Source organism: Eurosta solidaginis, chromosome 1 (genome assembly GCF_040869045.1).
Source record: "Eurosta solidaginis isolate ZX-2024a chromosome 1, ASM4086904v1, whole genome shotgun sequence".
In the NCBI taxonomy this organism is placed as follows: domain Eukaryota; kingdom Metazoa; phylum Arthropoda; class Insecta; order Diptera; family Tephritidae; genus Eurosta; species Eurosta solidaginis.
In genome coordinates, this window is record NC_090319.1 from 354,062,203 (window position 1) to 354,068,202 (window position 6,000).

Sequence of the window (6,000 nt, forward strand, 5' to 3'; positions counted from 1 at the left end):
TATTACTTTTTTATCTTTCAATTGATATACTTTTACGCATTAACTTTAAAATGTAACAATTAACTTATTTCATTAATTAAATAAACACTCATATATAAAAGTGGTGTCAGAAGTGTATTTAAAAATGAGCCTTACAGCGGAGGATTTAAAACAGTGTTGGATGCGCTAGCAGGAGCAATCCGAGGAGCTGTGGAGGAGGCTGCACAGAATGCTGCGGCAAATACAAAGGTAAATCGTTCGTTGTCACCCAAACCGCCACCGTTTAGTATTACCGAATACAAATCGGAAGATAAATCCTCAGTACAGGATTATTTCACACGTGTAGATGGGGCATTACAGTTGAGCAAGGTTCCAGAAGCGGAACAGCACAAGTTCGTACGTGTACACATGGGGACAGAGCTTAATACAGCGCTAAAAATTCTTGTTAGCCCAAAAACACCAGACTCGGTCAACCACAGCGAAATAAAAAATATCTTGATTCGCCATTTTGATGGCTGTAGGAATAAGTATGCAGAAAGTATCAAGTTCCGGCAAAACAAACAAGAAAAGGGAGAGCCGATTTGCAAGTTCGCACTTCGGTTAAGAGAAGCGGCTGTACACTGTGAGTATGGAGAATCCTTAGATAGAATGCTACTAGAGCAATTGCTGTATGGCGTAGAATCACGAGTTATTTGTAATGAAGTTATTGCAAAGAAACCAAAAAATTTTGCTGAAGCATACGAAATTGCGCATACAATCGAATTAACACAAAACGCCACAACAGACCTAAAGTGCACAGAAGTGATACAAACAAGCGAGCCAACGTATAAACTGGGATACGCACCAGTTAAAACAAAAAGAAATACAAATTCGAAAAACCCGAGTGGCGAAGAACCGATGCATAGGGCAAAAGAGAAAGGGTCCAATTGTTACGGATGTGGGGGCAGCACCTTAGAAAAGACTGCAAATTTAACAAGTCCAAATGCTTTGCATGTGGAAGAGTGGGCCACATCGCCAAAGTGTGTAAAACCAAATTAGATCAGATTTCAGAGGATGAATGTGAATCAGTTCAAAAACTAAACAGTGTTAATGCATGCAATGCAGTAGATAGTAAAATGGTTCCTATATATATAGATGGGAAACAAATTCAGATGGAATTAGATACGGGTGCACCATGTGCAGTAATGAATTGCAAAACGTTGCGTTCGATTAAACCAAATTTTAGGTTGTTAAAGACAGATCGACGATTTACAAGCTATACGGGCCACAAGGTGAACTGCATTGGACGGGTCGTAGTAACTGCGACAATGGGGAAAACCTCACGACGACTTAATTTGTATGTCGTTCAAGGAGATTGCGATACACTTTGCGGCCGAGAATGGATATCGCAATTCGCACGAGAAATAAACTTCACTGAACTGTTTTCATCGTCTAACCGAATCAATACTATAAATTCAACAGCACCAAAACTATCAATAAACCAACAAACGCGACTGCAACATCTCATTACACGTTTTGAGGACATCTTCAGTACGACAGCTGGGAAGTTGAGTGGGCCACCTGCAAAAGTAAAGCTCAAAGCTGGAGCAACACCAGTTTTCGCGCGAGCGCGCGATGTACCGATGGCGCTGAGAGAGGAGTATGCCCAGGAAATAGATCGTAAAATTCAGTCAGGTTTTTACAAGAGAGTGGAGCATTCAGAATGGGCCTCAACAACACACGTAGTAGCAAAAAAGAATGGGGGTATTCGCATTACCGGTAATTATAAGCCCACTGTCAATCCAAAAATGATCATCGACGAACACCCGATTCCAAAAGCAGAAGATTTGTTTAATAAAATGAAAAACGCTACAATATTTTGTCACTTAGATATAACAGATGCATATACGCATTTAACAATTGACGATGAGTTTGCGCATGTATTGACATTAAATACAGTGACGCATGGGTTAATACGACCTACTCGTGCGTTATATGGAGCAGCAAATATTCCAGCTATCTGGCAAAGAAAAATGGAGACTGTGTTACAGGGAGTCCCAAATGTTTTAAACTTTTTTGATGATATCTTGGTGTTTGCTGAAAACTTCGAGCAGCTACTGATAGTTTTGGAAACGAAACTAAATCGCATTAAATCACATGGTTTGCGTTTGCTGGGTTGAGCACATATGGTCAAAAAACTAAAACACAGTTGTTGTTGTTTTCCCGACGCTTTTCGACGTTCTTTTTTCTCACGTCATCTTCTGGGGATTTTCTTTAATGCTAAATATGTAAAAATCATATACATATTAACATTTGATACTTTTTTCTAACAATAAACATGAAACTAACACTTCACACAAATTTTTTTCTTTTACTTACATTAATTATATTACAATTAAATTATAAATTGCACTTTATTTTTAAACAAACATAAAGAGTTGGCACTTGTAACTGTGTTTTAATTTTTTGACCATATGTGCTCAACCCAGCAAACATAAATATCAGAATTTCGTCCATTTATAAATATAAAACATGGTTTGCATTTGAACAAGTAAAAGTGTGTCTTTGCGACACCATCGGTGGAGTTCCTTGGCCACCGCATCGACGAACAGGGTATACATAAATCCGAAAAACACATTGAAGCGGTACTAAACGCTCCCAAGCCAACGACTTTGGAAGAGTTACAGCTGTTTTTAGGAAAAACCACGTATTATAGCGCATTTATTCCAGATTTGGCCACAAGTGCACGGTCATTGCGGGATATGCTGAAAAGAGAGAAATTTTACTGGACTAAGGAGGCAAACGCAGCGTTTGCCCTATTGAAAGAGACGTTGGTTTCACCTAAGTGTTGATGCCATACGACCCAACACTACCTGTACTACTGGCAACAGACGCGAGTCCAACAGGACAGGGAGCCGTGCTTTCACACCGTTTAGAGAACGGGACCGAACGACCAATTGCATACGCAAGTCGAACATTGAATGCTACTGTAGGGTTATATTTATATTCAACTTTAAATGTACCTACTTTAAATAAATTGAATTTTTTTGTTCTTGTTAATTTTTATTTTTCAATTGTAAAATATTGTCTTTCAAAAATTTTCATTCGGTTGAAATATTTAAAAATTGTCACAAATATTACAACCTGACAAATCGCTTCCAGTATTATGCATTAGTAGAATGGCAAAATACGCAGACTTTTTAAGCAGATTTGATTTCGAGGTAGTGTACAAGAGCTCAAAGGCGAACGCGAATGCCGACTATCTTTCACGCGCCCACTTTCAGCCACCGAAATCATTACAAATTAAGCAGTTGCAACAGACAGCCATGACGAATCTAGACGAATATGATGAGTTCGACCACTTCATTATTCGCCAAATCAATTACACTAAGTTCAGAACACATAGCAAGAGAGTCCAGAAAAGATGAACGAATGGGTAAAATAATTAAACTACTGGAAAGTGGCCAGTGCTTGAAAAGGGCAGGGTACAAATCCCCAGAAGTCAATTATAAGTTGTCCTCCGGGTGTTTGACGTTCGAACATCGTGTTGTTATTCCACCAAAATATCTAAACAAACTGCTTGACAATTTACACACGGGGCATTTAGGAATTTTTAAGATGAAAGGGATAGCTCGCTCATTCATATACTGGCCGGGCATAGACAATGATATCGAGAATATTGCGAACCAATGTGATGCATGTGCAAGAAAAGCAAACAAACCGGCAAAAAGTGAGGATCATCATTGGGAATACCCAAAGGGACCATGGGAACGTATTCATATCGACTATGCGGGACCTTTCGAGGGAGCGATGTTGCTGGTAATCTCAGACGCATACAGTAAGTGGTTAGAAGTGAGAGTTACTAAATCTATAACAGCAACGGCGGCAATTGCGTTGTTGGACGAAGTGTTTGCGGCTTACGGCGTGCCGCTAACTGTCATTTCTGATAATGGAACAAATTTCACTTCTGCATAATTTAACAACTTTCTGACAGCAGTTGGTGTTAAATATCACAAATATTCAGCGCCGTATCACCCAGCAACTAACGGACAAGCAGAGCGTAGCGTACAAACAGTCAAGAAAGCATTGAAAGCGATGGGTACTACGAGTAGTTCATTAAAGACAAATTTGAATCAATTTTTGAGGCAATACAAAAACGCACCGCATGCAACCACAGGGTCATCACCAGCACTACTATTTATGGGGCGACAGTTGCGCACAAGGTTGAATCTGATTCGACCAGAGGAAATTTCAAAGAAGGTAGAAGAGAAGCAATACGTAAAGTCCAAGAAAACTATTAGAGAGTTTGAACCAAATCAAAATGTTTACTTTTTGTCTGGAAATCCACGAATTTGTAAGTGGCTCAGGGGAACCATAAACGCACGTCTAGGTGATCTGCACTATGAAATACTCTTCAATGGGAAAAGTGTAAAACGGCATGCGGACCAAATACGCAAAGCCCCGGTTGGACCTGATAAAACAGCTCGGGAAGTTGATTATTACAAGGCGAGGCTGTCAACCGAAGACAACACTAATGAAAGCGAGGCATCAGCTGAAGTAGATAGCACTGAAGCAATAACGCAACTGGTGGTTACTGAAACGGCGCAAAACGAATCGTGGGGATAGGAAGATTTTGAAGGCTTTGCTTCGGCCAATAGTACAATAGCGCAAAATCCTACATCGACACCGCATACAACACTCGAAACAAGTAGGATACCTCAAATTCCACGGAGATCAACCAGACAGAGAAGGGCACCTGTCGGATACTCACCTTAGCCCTTGCAGAGGACGGAAAAATGTTATGTATGAAACGAGATGGCAGCGCCACGACAATAAATTATTTATATATACATCTGGCAACTGTGTTGCCAGAACATTCTTTATCTTCTTCTTTATTACTTTTTTATCTTTCAATTGATATACTTTTACGCATTAACTTTAAAATGTAACAATTAACTTATTTCATTAATTAAATAAACACTCATATATAAAAGAATGGGCTTGAAATTGATCCATTTAAAAGTTTTGTCATAAATATTACACCAAGCATTAATCGATTAGTATAAGGTGGAAGATTATATAAGGAGCTCCATTGAAAATTTCTTAAGGCAATAGTAAAAATTGTTTTTGTATTGATTCGAGACTATCTGCATGGACTTGATAACGCGGATTCCAGATTACTGAGCCATATTTCATTTTCATTTCATTTCATTTTTATTGAGCATTTTTCTTATACCTATCTCTTTACATATGTAGCAAAGTTACAATAGCAAAATAAAAATAAACAAGTAAGGAAGGCTAAGTTCGGGTGTAACCGAACATTACATACTCAGTTGAGAGCTATGGAGACAAAATAAGGAAAATCACCATGTAGGAAAATGAACCTAGGGTAACCCTGGAATGTGGTTGTATGACATGTGTATCAAATGGAAGGTATTAAAGAGTATTTTAAGAGAGAGTAGGCCATAGTTCTATGGATGGACGCCATTTAGGGATATCGCCATAAAGGTGGGCCAGGGCTGACTCTAGAATTTGTTTGTACGATATGGGTATCAAATGAAAGGTGTTACTGAGCATTTTAAGATGGAGCGGGCCTTAGGTCTATCGGTGGACGCCTTTTCGAGATATCGCCATTAAGGTGGGCCAGGGGTGACTCTAGAATGTGTTTGTACGATATGGGTATCAAATGAAAGGTGGTAATGAGTATTTTAAAAGGGAATGGGCTTTAGTTCTATAGGTGAACGCCTTTTCGAGAAATCGCCATAAAGGTGGACCAGGGGTGACTCTAGAATATGTTTGTACGATATGGGTATCAAATGAAATGTGTTAATGAGTATTTTCAAAGGGAGTGATCCTTAGTTCCATAAGTGGACGCCGTTTCGAGATATCGCCATAAAGGTGGACCAGGGGTGACTCCAGAATGTGTTTGTACGATATGGGAATCAAATGAAAGGTGTTACTGAGCATTTTAAGAGACAGTGGGCATTAGGTCTATAGGTGGACGCCTTTTCGAGATGTCGCCATTAGGGTGGGCCAGGGGTG